Genomic DNA, 19,106 nt, shown 5'->3' on the forward strand with positions numbered 1-19,106 from the left:
TATATATATATTTGTTGGGGGAAAAGCACATGTTAATTTTTCTTAAGAGGGAAAAAAAAGTTTTTAAGCTATAAATCACCTGGTGCTAAGCCATTTCCTTTTTTGCCCATGGGGTCTGCATGTAATTTGCAGGAGCCATACGTCTGCCCCTGAGACACTTGAACTGCTACTCCAGACTGGTGGCTGAGGAAATACACCTGATCTGTGTCATTGATGTTACCTCAAGAAACAGGCCTGGCTGACTTGGAATCATAGAGTTTCAGAGGTGGAAATAAGGTCTTACAAATCATCTTTTATAACCCTTCACCTGTCAGTTGAGACTCCGGAGGCCTGGCGTGGATGGAGTGACTTGGTCCAGATCACAAAATTAGGAAGTGACAAAAACCTCAGACCAGCTCTTTCTCCATGTCTAGTGCCCCCCTGCTTTAGTTCTCACCCCACTGGATCCCCCAAGGTGTGTTTTCTTGGTTGATTTAGGAAAAGACTCTACATCTGACTTCCCTGAGCCATCCGTGTTGCAGTTAAGTGTATAGCCAGGTCCCCCTTCCTGTTCAGATAGCAGCCCAGCCCTGCAGTGGGACCAGAGCTCATTAATTGGAAATGCATGGGCCTGGCCCAAAAAATAAATGGATTTTGAGCTAACCAGATTTAGATTATCCAATATTTTTATTGAAAGAGAATAGGCCATCAAGTCAACTGAAGAAACAGCAGCTGCTTCAAATTATGAGATGCTTTGAATAAAGCAATCTTGGCTTAAAAGAGTTGGGAAGTATGATAGCATTATTTGCAAAAGTCAGCCTCTTTGCTGAAGCAATGGCTCCTATGATAACCCTGTTGGAAACTCCCACATATCCCTACTCAGAGTACTTTGTAAGTTGTTCTTCACTTGGAACCAGTGATTTTTGACAGCACACAGAAAAACAGATTCCTACATTTTAATGAGTATATAATGTTGTTGTATGGCGTATTGGAAAGATAAGTAGCACAAAGAACCTGAGAGTTAATGAATATGATTGTTCATCACAACTAGGTAAGAAAGAAAAGGTCAATTTAAAACTGACATCAAGAAAAGCATTAAAGAGTAAATAATACAGCCGGTGTGAGGATGTGGCCGAAATGGTGACAGTCTCTTGTGACTGAGCGAAGTGTAGAAACCAAGGCTTTAAGGTAAAGCCCAAATTACAGAGAGGACAGAGCAAAACGTCATTAAAGATTATACAGTTGACAGCCATGAACCATTCTGATGTCAGAATAAAATCTAATTCTTGTTTAAGAGTCCTCAGGACCTCTGGTGTCTTGTTACTTGGCCCAAAAGAAAAGCTGTTCAGTACATCATTTTTGTGCAGATTTATTTATTTAAGACCTGTCCAGATCAGAGGTGTGAACGCCGAGTGCATCGTTTCAGCTGGAGGACCACTGCTCCTCGCTCAGGCTGCACTAACTCATCCCATATTCCTGAAATAGGAAGACTGTTTCCCTCAGTTGGTTGATCGCCACATGTACTTGATTTCTTTCTTTTTATTTATTTTTTCTTTTCCTGTGAAATCAAAGGTCATGCTTTCCCTTGTTCTGATTGAACTCTTTGAACCTGTTCCTTTTTGCTTGCCCTTGATATGGTATCAAGAGCTGCCAAAGGAAAACCGAAACAAGCAATGGTAATGATGTCAATGATGAGGTAATTCAGACACAGGGGGGACCTGATCTACAAGGCACTTAAACTTCAAAGCAAACGCCTCTAAAGTGTTGGGTGTCACGGTCAGGGTCTGAAGGCTTCATACAGATGAGCAACTAGGGCTGTTCCTTGTATTCGCTTCCAAGGAGGAAGGCAACTGAATGGAACACTCTGTAGGTGGGTCCCTACTCCCTTGCCAGAGGGACTGAGGGAACGTTCTGGTTACATATCCACAAAGTGGGTATCATTTTTGCTTGCCTTGAAAAGCAAATCTAAAAATATATTTCCTAGCAGCTGTGTAACTGCAAAACAAAACAAAAAAAAATCTGCTCTACTGCAGCACAAATTACTCACTAGATATCTCCAGGGTTCAGATGTTAATGCTTCAGAAATTTGCTGCAGATTTTACTGTATATATTTAGACCAAGGAACCTATTAGCTTGTGATCCGCTAGAACCTCTACATTCTCATGAAAATGAGAAATGTGCCACTGTTGGCAACTTAAGGCTATAATTATGTTAATCTGACCATTCTAAGACTGAAATACGTTGTTTTAAAATGTTTCTGTATTTTTTATTATTCGTAGCAATGATCTGAAGAAACTTGGTGAAATGCTAATAAGTTTCGATTCAGTATCACTTTGTGACTAGAGCATAAAAATGAGTCAAACGTGGTATTTGGATATTTTTAATTTGGGCAGAGAATTTTTATCTACAGATATGTACTCATATACACAGTGCATCTTAATAATATGAAAACTACCCAAATGTACTTTTATATTTTAAATGTAGAGACAGTGCATATACACGCAAGGCCGTCTCCACATATATGCCCAGTAACAAAAATTTCAGCGTTTGCATTGAATCACCACACTTTGCTCTACCAAAAAAAGGAAAGGTCAAAAATCATTTTTTGAGCAATACCACAAGGTAAATGTTTTTCTATCACGAAGTATTCTAAAGCACATGGGTCCCTGTTTTTAATGTGGGACCGGACTAAAATGGACTGTATAGTTGAAATTCTGAGCACATCCAAAAACTTGCCTTTAGCTACTTGGTTCAGCTTCCTCCTCACCAACCAAAACTTTTATTCCAGCCACAGTCAAGTGATGACATGGATTCTCTTTTCATTCCCAAAGAGAAGTTCTCCCCGATGATAAGACAGGAAGGGAAGAAGAAAGATCCAAAACAAGGATGTGGGTCATCACCCATCTCACAATTTTTATAAATAATTAATACCTGAATCTGCTAGTTGAACCAGGATCAAGTGGATGGAGAGTCTTATGTCTCCTGATCTGGGTTCAGGATCACCAATTCATGTGGGAATGGGAATGAGGAAAAGCGCCTCCTTGAAATGCGAGTTGATCGCATATGAATGGACTTTTTTTCTCAAGGATGAGGTCTTCGGAATATAATACAGCATGGTGTTCTTGTGTTGGCTGCTTTCAGAATCTTCTTTCTTTCGTGAGCTCTTGTATCTCAAGAAGAGAGTGTATCATTCTCTTTACCCTCCTGTGCGTGTGTTAAAGTGGGGATTAGCCATTCTATTCGTGTTGCTCTCACAATTCATGGGGTGAGCCCGTGAATATTCATCGTACTGTGTGTGGACCATGCGCTTCTGCATGCAAAGTCACAGAAGGATAGTTCAGCCCATTTGATGTTCACAGCACCAGCAGGGTAAGTACAGAAGCTGTTCCCGAACTCACTTTGCAGCAGAACCAGTGGCAGGACCACAGTCACCGCCGTGAGACCACAGCCCGAGGACATCCTCGGGAACAGAAACCAAGTCTTTTCATTCATAATCCAGCATTCTCTCCACCACACCCTGCTGTCCTCCTTCTGTATCACGGTGAAGAAGGGGACTGATCAGAGAGGGAAGATGATGAAATCTTTTTTAAAAAAAACTTTGGAAACTACTTTGTGGGCTTCAGCACATTGAAGAAGTTGAGAGTTGAGGGTCTCTGGAATCAAGACAACGTCTTCTAATTTTAAGAAACTCCCTTTGTCTGTTGATTGACCCATATCTTCCTGTCCTCTTTTGGAGAAATTTTGCCCCAATGTTGCTTTTCAGAGAAAGGAAGAAAAGTGAGAGAAAGGATAATACAGAGAAGGAGAAAAAGAAAGCTGGAGGTTGGCTTGGGCAGTGGGGGAGATTGAGCTACTTTGGGGTCGGCCCGGAGCCTGTTTCTCTTTGAAGGGAGTTGCAAGCTCTTCCTGATAATCATGAACTTCGGAAGGCACCCCATAGATGGCACCGCATTTTTCTCACCTGCCTCACCTCCTGTGTGACAGGATTCTTTCCTTTCAGGGGGCAGTGTTTGGAGGTGGGGGGGACACAACTAGATCGGGGCTGCCCTTTTGCCTGATGTGGGCATCTTGTCACATGGCACGCGACTTCCTTACATACTGGCCGGTAGCTGTCCATTTGGTTCCTCGTGGTTACTGCGCGTCAGGAGTGCAGGGAGTTTCTTCCCTACTGAAATTCTGCTCAAGGGTAGGAATGCTCAGAGGCTCAGCGGTGTGTCCCTGGATGCAGGGAAGCAGATCTTGTGTCTGGCAGGGAGGCTCCTGGCCTGGTCAGAACCTGGCGGGGAGCAAGGGCTGTCAGTGCAGGGTGAGGCCTGGCAGGGTGTGGGCAGAGAAGCACGCCAAGCCCAGCCTCAGGGTGTGCTCGACTCCCAAACTGGTTGTCTTTGAGGCTGTTATTTATCCAAATAAGGAGAGGCAGTGGTTTTGCTGACCATCTCAGATTCCAGGGCTTGTCCACTGGCTGGCTGGTTGGCTGACTTGATATTTGAACTGAAAACACTAAGGTATTCCTTTGAAATGGAGCGCTCTCGTGGGGCTCCTGGGTGCCCTGGAGTCAATGTTTGGAAGGCAGTTATCTACCCACATTCGTAGATAACAGTAATATGGTCTGATCTATGTTACTCTCCTCTCATGCCTCTTGCAACATTCAATCCAGATGACTTCGTTCAGGTATTTCTGGACCTGATTTTAGACGGGAATAATACGGACCTTAGTGATTCTTGAACCACTGCCCTCCTTTGAACCTTGAACCATTCAGAGAAAGTCAGGTCTCTACACTGATTTCCTAACCCTAGAGTTTGAGATTGTTCTGGTCCTGGTATTCGACTTTGTTCCTTCATCTGTCAAATGGGGATTATATTGTTTATCTGATGGGAGTGTGCTAGGGATTAAATGGAAATGCATTTGATAAGTAAGAAGTCTCCAAAAATATTAGTTTCCTTTCCCTATTTCTATCTTCTCCTGGCAGATGTAATTGCCAATATTTACAGATGGAGAAACTCTAGGTAATTATGATTGTCACCCAAAGTTGAGTAAGGTCAGCTTTCTGAATTAGGATTTAACCAAGCCCACAATAGAATGGAGATTTGGATGTGAGCTTGCCTCTCCCCTTTACTCCCTAGAGCAGGTTTTGTCAAAGAGTGGTCCCTGGACCGGCAGGTCAGCATCATCTGGGAACTTGTTAAAAAGGCAAATTCTCAGGCCCCACCCAAGTCCTGTTAAATCAGACACTCGGGAAGTGGGGCGCATTAATCTGTGTTTCAGCAAGCCCTCTGGGGGATTCTGATGTTGTTGAATTACGCTGAATTTGGAGAACCACTGCCCTAGAATAATTTGCTGGTCGGATCAGAGGTCTAGTCATTCCCCAGGACACTTGACACTTCCCCACCTCTGGTCTATGACCATGCCTTTCTTCCTGCCTGGAATTCCTAAGAAAGGAAACTTTCTTCCCTACTGAAATTCTGCTCATAATTTGTGGACTCAGTTAAATCTCACCTCTTCGGAGAAGTGTTCCTCAACTATCCCAGCCAGAAAAATCTTATTCTTCTAGAGATTCCAGAGGGTTTGTCTGTTGCACTTATTTGACACTTGCCACAGTTATTCTTGCTTTTTGTCTTATTTTTATTACTCATGTACATGCTTCATCTTCTCTACTCTTAAAAGGTAGGAATTGTGGCTTAAAGATTCTTTTTCCTTCCTCAGCCTTAACCCTGGGCTTTGCATAGCTTTGCATACATAGTGACTAGTCACATATTTCACAGACCCACAAAATGTTGCCTTTGGAATGGGCCTGAGAGACAACAAGAGATCAGACTTCTTGCTTACAGGTAAAGAACCGGATCTTAACACCTGGATCAGAAGTCAGGTTCCATGATACCCAGTTTGGTGTTCTTCCTTCTCCACGTACTGCATTGACTGGTGAGAGACACCTGACTGGGATACTCGGGGCCACTGGCCTGGTCCAGACTAGCAGATGTTCTTGGTTTGCTGCCACAGACTCCAGCTAAACCCAAGGAAAACAGAAGGGTTTTCAAAGGTATATTCATGTAATTTATAAACCTGGAACCTTTTCAGTTCTTTCATAACCAGTGAGAAATGGGAAAGTTCACAAGCCTATATAATTATATAACAAATGGCATCTATTCCCAGGCATACATGAGAGAATTTTGCCAGTTCACATACTCAGTATACCTGGGACACCCATGGAACTTGTTTTAGTTTCAGGAGTTGCTGTTAAGAGTAGAAAGAAAGTGGCTCTTCTGAACCCGGGAAAAATACGCACAAGGGCTGTTTTCATCTGGATCGCCATTATTGTTTTTTCATGCTTATTTTGAGGGAAAAATTGAACTTGGTGGATTTGTTGAATTATTGTCCCTCAGTGTTATCCTGTGGGGCTCTTCGCTCACACAACCCTTTGTTCTTTTGACACTGGCTAATATTGTGCAGCCGAGGATCCGCAATAATGGCACAACTGCAACACCTTTCATCGGAAGTCATCCATCAAATTCCCTTTAAAATGGGCTCTGCTGACATAGCTCACCTTATATTGTGTTGTTTGTTCTATCACTTGGTAATAGAACCAGCACATATCCTACCCCGATCAGTATGAAAACAGAGCAGAATGCAGGCAACGGGATGATTCCAATAGAAGGGCCATGGTTATAACCCAGGTACACAGAGTTGATTCCAGAAAAGTTGTGAGGAAGGAAGGGGGAGAGGGGCAGGGGAACAGGAAGCAGGCCTGAAGGGGTTAAATCTACCAGGGAACGCTTGGTGTTAAGAAGCCGAGGCTGTTTGAAGCCCTGAGAAAGGGGCTGATGGCGATTTGAGTAGCTACATTGTGAGCGGGCAGTGGCAGACCGAGAATAAAAGACCATTTGTTTTCCAACTTGGCATCATCCATTCATCAGTTTGTTTACCAGCATTTTCTCCAATGGTCTCTGAAGAATATCTGTCCTTTAAGTTGTAGCTGTAGAGCGTAAAATTCTAGGTAGATCGTTGTCAGTTCGCTGTTTAGGTTTGGATACGGTGAGGATATGTTGTATCATCAAACTAAACTTTTTTTTAAAATTCTTACATTGTTGTGAGCATCCTAAAGCTATATAGTGTTGTGTCAGCTTTCTTTCACTTACAACATAATCACCTAGATCCGTTTCCTGAATGAAAGGTAAGTGGGACATAGGACACAGTGACAGAGGTGGAACGCATCTGAGAGATGTGGTCCCAGGAATGTCACCCAGTAGCAGAATCGGGGTCCTAATGGTAAAGAATGTTAATCAGATGAGGCCCAGATATTTTATCCCATAAGTAATCTGGTGTCTGTGACTAATGAAGACATATATATGTGTGTATACATATACGTATATGTGTATATACACGTATTTACACGTATGTAACTGGTGATGTAAATAAGCATAATGTATACTAATATGTATATTAGTTAAATACAATGTATAATTAATTATATAACTAATTTTGAGGCAGGAAGATAAAAATTAATAGTAAGTCAAGAGAGTACCTGTATCATCATATCCTAAAGCCACTGAGATGTCCTGTTACTCTTTTCCTTTGTCCTGAAAATCTGGACCTGAAAGGCGAGCAAATGAGGTACTTCCCGAGCGGAGTTCACCAGACTGCCCACTCATGGTCAGAACTCAAGGGCATAAACCCTCAGTAGTTCTGTAGGGAAGACCTTGGGAGCATGAGTCCTCGCAGAGCTGCTCAGCGACCTGAAGGACGTGAGATTTCACACTTAAACAAAGAAGGAAGTAGTGACAGTGTTGAGGCTGAAGATGGGGATTCTTGCTGCTTTGCTACTTAGTCCTGCGTGAAGTTGGACAAGGTCCTTACCTCCTCACACTTCCATTTTCTCACCATTCACATGTGGAGAGTGACACCGGACCTCCTGACCCTTGCATTTCACTTCGTTCTGTGGCTCGTGAAATAAAATCACCATTGAAAGCACTGTCTAAACTGCGAACTGCTGGATGATGACGATGATGATGGTGTGTGTGTGTGTAGCCATCTTCCATCGTACCTTCACCCCATGGAGTTACCTAGATTTTTCTTGGCTGTCATCCCAAGATAAGAGAAGTGGAGGAGAGGGGAATTCCCTGGCAGTTAGGACTCCACGCTTCCACTGCAGGGGGCACGGGTTCAATCCCTGGTCGGGGAACTAAGATCCCACATGCCTCGCGGTGCGGCCAAAAAAAGGAAAAAAAAAAGTAAAACCCTTCGTAGAATAAAAAACATTATAAATAAATAAAACAGTATATTATATATTGTAGCATGTTATGTTGACCAGTGAAATAGGAGTTTAGAGACTTGCCCTAAAAAGAAAAACAAAATCTAAGGCACTGAACATTTGTATTTGGGTGATGGAGATGACTTATCTCGGAGCACCAAAAGGGAGTTGTGTATAAAAGTAATTGTCTGTGCGGGAAATGGGTGGATGTGCAGAGATGAGATAAATAATGAGGAGTTCTTTGTACCGTCTGTTGCAAGTGGTAGCAAGAAAATATCCTTTTACAAACTGTAACTATTTTAGATGTAAAAAGAGGTTGTCCTTGCCTGAGTATCCCAACAGAAGATTGAGTGTCCGTATGAGGACATTGTTCTTTTATCTGTGCTGCAGCTCCGCATGGTTACTGATTGTGGCTTGGAAGTTACATGATGTATTTCATGTTTCTTGTTATGCGTTTCCATCCTGAGATCTTGAGTCACCACTGGGCACAGTTTTAAGTCAGCCAGCGGGTCTGGTGCAGGAGGGCTCAGCAGAGTTGGCTGTGTCAAAATATTTGTGGGAATAACACTCATCTTAAATATAGCCAGAAGCTCACCGTGTCTTTCCTGAGAATTAAATAATTTTGGCAACAGTCTGTCTGTCTCGTGTCTGGGAAACATTCCATTTATGACCAAATGAAACGTTAATAGACCTTCCAAATGACCATCTTTCCAATTTTAACAGTGTAAGAAAGATGAATTTGAAATTTTTCCAGCATCAAAATCACTACCCTTCACAATAGCATCTTCGTGTTTATAAGAGTGGTTTAGATTTTCTTTTAGCATATGTACTTTTTTTAAAAGCCAATAAAGCAGCGAATGCGAAAGGGGAAATAGGAATAAATTTCACAAGACCGTTAGCCTTCCCAGAGCATAAAAAGTATTTCCTGTTGAGGTAATGCTGACTATTTATTAGCATGTCTTTCCTTAATACTCACTAGAAATAAATTGCTTCCACTTTGCCTGTAGTGCCAGTCAGTGAAAGGAACGGGGAGAATGAATAGTAGGACACTTAACACGCTGCTGGGAAGCGCAGGTTCACAGAGGCTGTGGCATCCGCGCTAGGCAGCTGAGAACTTGGCCAAGTAACAGAACCAGAGCGTGGGATGTTGGTGGTTGGGTCCACCCAGAATGAGCCAAACTTTGCAGTAAGTCGTCCTGTAAGAGCCGTTCTCTGGAGCGCATGAAGCTGAGTTCTGTGGCTCCAGGATCCTGTTTAGGAAATTACCTTGCCTGATGCCCCAGCCGGCACTGGGTTACTGAACTCCTCTCTGTCTTGGGTGAGCTGGGCACTGAATCCTTACTAGAGAGCATTTAACTCATCCCGATTCACCACGGGACTGGGCCAGCTTTCACACTCCTGACGGTGGATTACAGCGCTAGTCCTGACCAAGCCATGCCTCTCCTGCCCAGACGGTGCCCTGAAGCATTTTGAGTGTAAAAGAAAATTGCCCTGAACATGGCAGGAAGGCAGAGATGGGAGAGGTGACCGGGACCACGTCTCACCTTGCACCCGCCGACTCCCAAGGTAGCAGGGTCCACAGAAGCCACCTGCCGCTAAAGCGGCGGACGTGCACTCCCGTGCTGAGCTTGGCGGGGTTCACGTGGCCAACGGCAGTGACAGCTTAGTGCTTCCGGGCTGGGGGGCAGGGCCAGCAGAGCCCAGGCACTGCACATTCGTTCACCTCCCAAGCAGCCCTACACATACGAAGAGCCAGGTCAATTCGTACAAGAATGCTGCTGGGTAGGACATCTTATGCCCACAACCGGGGCTTTGGGGAGGCAGTCGGGGTGGACCCACAGCTTCACCGGACCAGAAAGGCCAAGCCCTCCATCCCCCTTCCTGGAAAGCACACGCTTGACTGAGGGAACAAGACCTGCCAAATGTTTACCAGATGTGTCAGGGACCAAGGCTGTGTGCTTCCCATACTCTGGTGAGAAATAACAAACTCTTGCCAATTAGATTAAAAATCAAAACAAGGCTTTTCACATTCCGTCTACTCTTCTCCGACCTCTTAGGTGGCATCTGTTACGACCACTTCATCCAAATATTGTTTCGAATGAGACATCTTAGGAGGGAAGCAATGTCATGGGCTCCGTGTTCTCCTTCCTTTAATCACCACAGAGCTTTTTGATAGCAGTAAACAGTTTTTTTTTTTTTTATAGAGAGCCCGCGACACTGACTGGATTTGAACTTAAGAAACATCATGGAATTCTTTTGGTCAGCAAGAACGACCTCTAAAGGCCTTAAAATGTTTGAAAAATGCACGTGGTCGTGGGGTGTGGCGTGAGGCCAGCAGGGCCTCCAGCCCAGCCTTCTGAGCTGTTTGTCCGTGGATTCCCACTGGAATGGCTTTGTGCTCCATTCGGTCCCCGAGGGCTCGGAAAGCATGATGGTGATTAAACAGAGCCTACCTGGGAGCCAGGGAAATGCTTCCTCGCTCTCACCTTTTGTTGGTAACGTGTTAACACCTGTCTCCTCCGAGGGCTGCACAAGCCACTTCTTGTTGGGGACACAGCCCTCTTAGTGCCTGTTCCCCTGGAAGAAAAGAGCTGCATTGATGGCGGTTGCCCACGGGGGTCTCTGGAGCCTGCCCTGGCCTTCCCCTCCTCTGTCATGTCGAGGGTGAAGCAGAAGGACTCGGGTTCCCTTTCCCAAATACCCTGTTTGCCTAGCCTTGGCTGGCCCTCTGTCTCTTTCCCTCCCCTTTCAGGTATGTTTTCTAGAATGATTGCACTTGCTTGCCTGGTGCTGCCTAGGTCTGATTCATGGCTGCTACTCAAAGTTCAGCTTGGTAAAACCTGGTTAATTAATAGACAGCCTCCTTCGTCACCCTCGTGTTTACCCGCCGGTGTTATAAACCAGGGGGAAAGGCTCACGTTTCTTTTGGTTGTCAACCCACGGACTTCAAAAGTCTGGCAGCAGAATGGGCATTGGGTGCTGGCCCATCTGGGTTTTCTCAGGAGCCCCCCATCTCCAGCAGAACGCTGAGAGTTGAACCTGGGGAAAATGAGCATGTTGGGTTTTCTGATGATTTTGTTTGTTGGTGGCTGGTTGTTTGCTTGTGTTCGTGACCCTCTTCGCCTTAGTAAGATCTGTCTTGTAATATTTCCTTCATTGTCACCCCATTTACCTAGGCCTCTCTGAGTTCATTTGTTGGTGTGTGTTTTCCGTGTGAGCAGTTGTTAGAGGACTGAGTCACCCGTGCGGTAGCCTGTGGTTGGATGTGGGCTGAGGTTATTCAGTGACTAATATCCAAGGGGAGGAGAAATTGGCTTATCATGGGGAGGACGTCTTTTTATCCATGCCTGTAGCAGCTTCGCTCAGAAGACCGGGGTAAAACAGAATGGTCTTTACTGGTTGTGAACACCAGGGAACATTTTAGGATCTGTGTTTTTGTGTGTGTGCTTTCTTCTCTGGAGAGAAAGCTGTCTAAAATATCCACGTGTGGAACCGAGGATTGAGATGAAGCCAGCAAACAAAGGAATCGCGTGATTGGGAGCTCAGCCAATGTGCTTTTTCCCGGCGTTAGCTGGACAGGTGATTTCCTTAAGAAAAAGTAAGTGGCTTTAATTCTTTGAGGATGAAAGAGTCTCCTAAGAATCATTTTCAGTTTTGTCTGGTGACTTCATTGTATGGTCTGATTGAGTGGTGTGTTTACAAATTCTAGACTTGGAAGGGTGGGGTTTGAAATACAATAAACTGTACATGATATTCCCTTCCACAAAGAATATATATATATATATTTTTTAAATGCTCCATAAAGAGACATGATTACATGAGACAGTTTCCCAAATCATTTGAAAGAAACATTTTTCATGCTAGACTTTTTTTTTCCCAGAAGCCACTGTAAGTTTTTTCTCCTCTTTTATATTCGAGAAACTTGTAAATGAGTAATATTGGATTTAACTTGCAGTGTCTGGGGGGAAACGAAATATAGGTATGTTAGGATTCCTACCTCAGACTTCAGGTGATGAATTTGAAACTGCCCCAGATTCATTCTGGTCTTTACAGAGGGTGAGCCAAGCAGCGTATTGAGCCGTGTGCTATGAGCAGGGCAGCGGCCTCTCAGCTGGGGCCACGGTGCAGAGGCTCTGGAAGAAACTATGCTGTTTACAAGAATTGGAAGGACTCAACCAAGAGCTGGCTGTAGTTTGGGCAGTAATGGAAGGAGGGAGACAATGCCCAACAAAACAGATGAACGATGCCTCATTCATGCGTTGCCAATATATCTAGCACAAATAAATGAATTTTTTCTTTGTCTGGGCCGAGATGCAGGGAAATAAATACCCGTGTTGTGTCCTGGGAGGTGTTAAAAGAATCTTTAGTTTTGTATTTAGGTCATCTCTTTCTTGCTGTAAGATGAAATTCTTTAAAGCTCACATAAAGACGTGAGGGTTGAAATTTTCTGGGCTAAAAGTGTCAGTGATACAACATATCAGATATTTTCAACTTTCTAAGAATGATGAAATGATACAGAAGATTAGTGACCATCAGGAGAACTGGTGGGAGAATAAAGGATTCAGGTTTATTACGGTGAATAGCAACTGTGGGCATGTGTGTGTATTGCTTATTTATTTTACATTTAAAGTTTAATATAAGTTTCTCCTAAAAGGTCTGACTTTGAGTAATAGTATAGGAAAAACCTAGCATGTATTTAATGTCATTTCTTTACTCTTTAGCCAAAACACAGTTAAAATACAAAACAAAACAAGACCATGCAAGTGCCTGATTCTAGGAAGATATCTCCATAGAAAGAACACTAATACAAAGGGCTGGGATTTTTTTTAAACTATGAATTATAGAATCTTAATGGTCATCCTGGTTCAGTCAGTCAGGCAATGAGTATCTCCTATATGTAAAGTCCACTTTTTATTGGAATAGCAAGTGGACTCCTTGGAAGATCACACTGAAGACTTCAGAAAGATTCTTTCTTTTTGTCTCCCCATACCTTCTGCCTCATCCTAAGAGTGGTTTGCCTTTGGTTGAGCTGTATCCTTTAGTGTATGAACCCAAGTTATCTAATTTTAAGGGTTTATTCAAGCGGTAGGTTTAAAACATTTTCCCACTATATCATGGGAAGATGATGTCCTTCTCTACTTGGGCTCCATGTAGAGCCAAGGATGAAATTATCAAGGTTCTTCTCAAAACTCAGTCTTGGAAAGTCAGTCCTGGGTTGGCAAACCAAAAGAAGAATTTTGCCAAAGGCTTCCAACCTCTAGGTCACCCATATTGATGGAGACATTCAACCTTATATGACCTGTTTTGGCATAGCAGAATGCTTGTATTCACCTCCACTGTGGATAACTCAGGGGGACAGTGGTTCATTCAGTGACCCTGTTGGATAATGGCAGGATTATTTCGAAGTGGACAAGGCAGGGCTGACATACAGCATTACCGTCAGGTACGTAATGTTGATTGCTTGTGGCTACGATCCATCCTCGTTGGCTGAGGTCCCATTCTGGCTGCTTGGTACTCATGTGATACTGGCTGTTGGATGTTAAATATTTTTACTATCACCTGCATTTCCCATATGAATGCACAGTGTATCTGAATTATTGTTAACTAATTGTTACATTTCTTTCTGAGTTCATCTGCACAAAGCATCCAGAAAGTCTAATGAGATTTTTCTAATGAGTTTTTTTGCATGTGTTTTATTTTAAATTTTATATAACTTCATTTCATTTAGTTACATAATGTGCCTCCTAGCCATTTCTTTTCACATCACCAAACATGTTTTTAAAACACCTATGCAGGCACCTCTGTTGTTTTAAAAGAAATTTACTCAAATTTTTATTAATTAAAATTAACTCTACATTTTTCTTTCATTAATACTCTTTATTCTTCTAGACAGTTCTGTACTCCTAGGAATATTGATGTCTCATTTTGCTCTCTTACCAGAAAAGGAGGGGTTCTCTATTTGTTCATTTGGTTCAGGATCCCCCAAATCCAGATGAAGCCGGATGAGGAGGAAAAAGAGGACAGGGAGTAGTGACTAACCCCGTTAGGATTACTGTTCATCCTAAGTGGGTTCTAGACATTTGAAACCCTATTCTTTGGGGGGAGGGGGGATGAATAACAATAATGACAATAGTACCTACTATTTGTTGAACCTGATTGACCTTGAGCACCATGTGATGCTTTATACACAGTGGCATGTTTGAATTTATCTTTACGTGTGTTTGGGTTGATTATTGCATTGTGTGGTCTGATTGGGTGGGGAATTTGGCCAAATATGCACTGCCAACTGAGCCAGTCCCTCTTGTATTTTATCACCTGTGAAGCCCTGCCTTGCTTACCACTGAGCCAGACCTTTCTTTTCATTGAGCCCTGCATTGAGGAAGACAGGGTGGGAGAGGTATTTACAGAGGATCCATGTTGATCTACTGCAAAACTTTGGTTATAGGGTTGCTCCAGCCATTCTGGAATGGGAATCAGGTATATTATCACACAGTGACCTTGGGAATGCCCTCCTGGTCTACGGCCCTGAGCCCCTGAGCCTCGAGAGTGCGTGGGCTGGAGCATCGGGACTGGGCCATGTGGTGGAGCGGACACACCTGGAGGCTGACCTTGACCTCACCCTAGGTGTGACTCCCCAAGGGCTAGGAACTGGGGTGAGGGTCCCAGGGGTGAGGACAGCTTGAGGATATCCCAAGTCCACTTTAGAGGGGGAGAACAGACTAGTCTACTGTGGTGTGTGGGCGTGTGGTGTATGGTGTGTGTGTGGTCCGTGTGTGTGTGTGTGGCATGTGTGGTGTGTGCGTGGCATGTCGTGAGTGTGTGGCGTGTGGTGCGTGTGTGGTGTGTGTGTGTGTTGGGGAGGCAGGGGTAGTGGAGATAAAATTGTAATGTCGAGCGAGGAGCCTGCATACTCGGATCCCCTAAGGGGGCTCAGGAGCCAAGTCAATGGTGCTTGGATAATGTACCCCTCAAAGGGCTCCTTTCGGTTGCTAATATTTGCATTTTGCTTGCATTTTTTTGTCAGTCATTTCTATTATGAAATCCACCATAATGTGTAAAACTCCCCGGGTCAGGGGTTCTGCATTGCTGGGTCCTTCCAGTGACGAGATGAGGAAGCTGTGGGAGACCAGCCAGTTCATCCCCTGCATCCTCATGACCAGATGCAGGCAAGAACGTATCCTCTCAAGAGCAGGAAGTTCCCCTCCAGGGCAGGAACTTCCGGGCTTGTTTAGAGCTGCGCCCTAGAATCATGCTTGGTTCTTAGCAGGTGCTTGGTAAATATTGTTTACTAAGTGAATGAATTTATAAGGTAAGGAATCAATATGTATTCAGGGCATTGGGCTCTGTTTCCTTTTCAACCTTCTTCTTGTTGCCTCTTCTATGTCTTCTCTCACCCACACTATGGGTCTCTCAGCTGCTCATCTTGATTTTTGTCCATTTGAGCCCATCTCCTCACTCCTCACGCCCCTACCTCACCCACCCTCCAATCATTTATACCCTCCTTGTCTGTCACATCTCTGAGAAGTCCAAATGGAAATGTGGCTTCTGTGATAGCACAAATCAAACTAGAAGACAGGGCTTGGGAGGTGCCACTCGCTGTCCGTCCCCTCCCTTGTAGCCGTTTGGAGAATCTCAGTGAGCATGACCCTCTTGGGCTTTGATCAAAACACAAAGTACCACCTCTTCACATCCTGAATTCATTTGTATTTTTGATTCTGCCCCTTGCTAAATACAATAGTGTACTTGCAAATTAGTTTCCTCTTTTGCCATTAACTTGATTCCTTTTTTAAAAATTAAGATCTAATTGACATATAACATTATATTAGTTTCAGAGGTACAACATAATGGTTCAATAGATGCATATATTGCGAAAAAATGACCACACTAAGTCTAGCTGACATCCATCACCACACATAGTTAACAATTGTTTTCTTGTGATGAGAACTTTTAAAATCTACTCTCTTAACTTTCAAATACAATACAGTATTATTAACTATAGTCACCATGCTGGACCTTACATCCGCAGGACTTAAATGTATTTTATAACTGCAAGTTTGTATCTTTTGACCATCTTCACCCATTTCACACACATACTCCCAACCCCCCAGGCACCCACCTCCTGCGTCTGGCAGCCACCGATCTGTTCTCTGTATCTATGATTCTTGAGTCATTGATTCTTTAGTCATTGTTTCTTCTAAAGGAGAGCTAGTGGGAGAGGCCTAACTCTCCTGAGCTGGGTGGTAATGAAACAGCCCAGCAATCACTGCTGCCTGGGCAAGTCCTGCGGGGCTTATGACGACCTCTCCCAGCATGCTCCTCATCATCGCGTGGCAGCCCCGGAGGGTGTACTGTTAGCCTTCGTTCTCCCCGCCATGCCTGGGATTCCCTTCCCTCTTCTATCTCTTGCCATCCCTACTACGAGTTTGCCTCCAATTGCACTCATCTCCTGAATCATTATTTCCTCCTGACCTCTCAGATCTTGTTTCTCATAGTAAGGCATCAGCAAATGAGTAAAACTTCCCTCCAAACTTTTCCCATGCATCTCCTTTCTCTCTCTGGCCATGTCCCTATATGGTATCAGCTTGAAAAGATGGGAAAGATGCTTACTATCTACTTTCCAGGGCTACCACTCGAAAAATGTGCCCAAGATGAGCTTTAGAAGACAGTTTAGCACTTTTGGTACATTAGACCCACATAGTTTCTTAGTGTCTCTAAGAAGCTGTGACCTCAGTATTTAAACCACTGCCTGTTTTTTCCCTCAGACTCCACGATGTTGAGCTCTACATCAGGTATATTCATTTCCGGTGATTGCTGTGACAAACTACCACAAACTTAGTAGCTTAAAACACCACAAATTTGTTATTTCCCAGTTGTGGAGATCAGAAATACAGAATGGTTTCACCGGCCAATACCAAGGTGTTGGCAGTGCCACACCGCCTCCGAAGACTCTAGGGGAGAATCCCGTTCTCTGCCTTTTCCAGCTTCTGGGGGCTGCTGCATTCCTTGGCTCCTGGCTCTCTGCTCCATCTTCAGAGTCAGCAGTGTAGCCTTGTAATAGGGAAGAACCTTTTGTGTTCTATTACAAGCTAGCTAATCACTAAAGGGTTGTTGCCTATAAGCTTAAATTATACATAATGGCCCATCTCTGGGAACCCTGCCTCCCAGGTAATGAGCATTAAGTTAAAATAATTTTTTTTAGCTCACAAGAAACATCTTGACCAGACCCACCTGTGAATGAGTGCAGGGAGAAGGAAATTAACACCTCCCCTCTGGAGGCTGACCGGAAACAGGAAGTGTTTGACTTTACTCCCTCCCCTTTCAGTATAAAAGGAGCCTGAATTGTAACTCAGGTGAGATGGCTTTTCGGCGGGGGCGAGTATGAGCACGTCGTCTTCTCGGTCTGCTGGCTTTCCGAATAAAGTCGCCAGTCCTCACCCCAGCACCTCATCTCTTGATTAATTGGCCTGGCGTGGGGCGAGCAGTATGAGCTTGGACTCAGTAACAAGTTTCGGGGAGCCATCCATCAGCCTTGCTGCTCCTGGCCAGCCGGCCCCGGTTGGGGAATTTTCCGGTAAGGCCCTAGCAGCTGCCGGGACCACTTGTCGTGAGGGTCTTCCCTTCAGAGTTCCTCGAAGCAGCACTGGCTGCCCCAGCACTTGGCAGTTGGAGCAAGGAATTGACATCTGGGAGCCGATGGGCTCCATACAGTAGGGTAAGTCGCTCCAGTGTGTACAGCCGGGAACTCTACTTCCTCTTCATTTGGGGCCTTTTCTCCGGAATAAGCCAGTTTGTTCTGTATTTGAGTGGGATACCCTGTTGGAGAGAGGGAAGAGTTGTTGGGCTTCTACCCTATTTGTCAACTGGTTTGTTTGTTTCTTTGGATGCTAGCATGTGTCTGCCATTTGTGTTTTGTTTGTCTTGAATTTCTATCTTTAAAAATGAGGAATGTTTCAACTGTCCCTAAAGAAAGTTCTCTGAAGTGCATTTTGGGTAAGGGATCTGATTACAGCTATGAACCCATGTGTCAGAGGAAGATGATATTTTGTTATAATAGCGCGTAGCCACAGTACCTGTTAGGATCTCTACAGGGGGGTTAGGCAGGGTTATCTTGGGGCCCTGTGCACCATGTACTGTTACCCTTGCTGTGTTAATTATGTCATTTATGGTCTCCTGTGTGGTTGGTATATGTAAAAACCCAAGACCAAACTTGAGGGTTTATTTAGGATTTTCTGTTTGTTCTTTGGGTTTTTGGTTTCATTTTGTTCGGTACCATTTCTCCGTTTACAGCCAAATCAGTTTTGTGATACTTTAAACTTTTACTGATGTCAAATGGAGAAAAGGAATGGAAAAAAAAAACCTGTCTGCTCTTGTCCAAGAGTGGAACATTCCGAGGAAAAGAAAGTTTCCACTTGGTTCGTAAAATCACCAAAAGCTACAAATAGAAATAAAAGAATTTTCCATAAATATTACTAAAAAGGGTTTAGCCGTCTGTACAGGTGACCTTGATTTGTCCCATCTGCCAGAAACCCAATCTGCATCCAATCTTTTGTAACTGATGGGTTTTACATTGTTGTACCTGATACATGGCTAAAATTTTGGAATGGGAACTATGACGTCCCTGTGTGTGTTTGTACGTGTGTTATAGATGTGTGGCATTGCCAAAAATAATTTGTAAAAGAGCTCTATTTAATTGGTTTAAAGGAATTTAAGTGCTTATGTGAATACTCACATATAAAAGAAACTGTCCAGAATGAGTTTCAGGCTCACGTCATCTAGGAAATATTCAGTATTGAATTAATATCTGGTGTTAAAGTTGGCTTAAGCTTCTTGGTTTGATACAGGTATGTCATTAGAATCATCAACATTAGGTATAATACTTTCA

The 19,106-nt window shown here is 43.8% G+C and overlaps 1 protein-coding gene across 32 annotated transcripts in view; it reads left to right on the top strand.

Annotated features, from left to right (window-relative positions):
- The window catches only part of KIAA1217, a 496,866-nt gene that overhangs the window by 393,663 nt on the left and 84,097 nt on the right, over positions 1–19,106 (top strand). The window contains exon 1 of one of the 32 annotated variants that reach the window (XM_082449584.1): positions 11,455–11,822. The exons of the other annotated variants lie outside the window; for them this stretch is intronic. The gene's annotated coding sequence lies outside the window, so the exon portion shown is untranslated. Of the gene's footprint in view, positions 1–11,454; positions 11,823–19,106 lie in introns of those variants that run through there. 32 annotated transcript variants of the gene reach the window in all.

The sequence above is a fragment of the Balaenoptera physalus genome (genome assembly GCF_965194825.1).
Source record: "Balaenoptera physalus genome assembly, chromosome: 2".
In the NCBI taxonomy this organism is placed as follows: domain Eukaryota; kingdom Metazoa; phylum Chordata; class Mammalia; order Artiodactyla; family Balaenopteridae; genus Balaenoptera; species Balaenoptera physalus.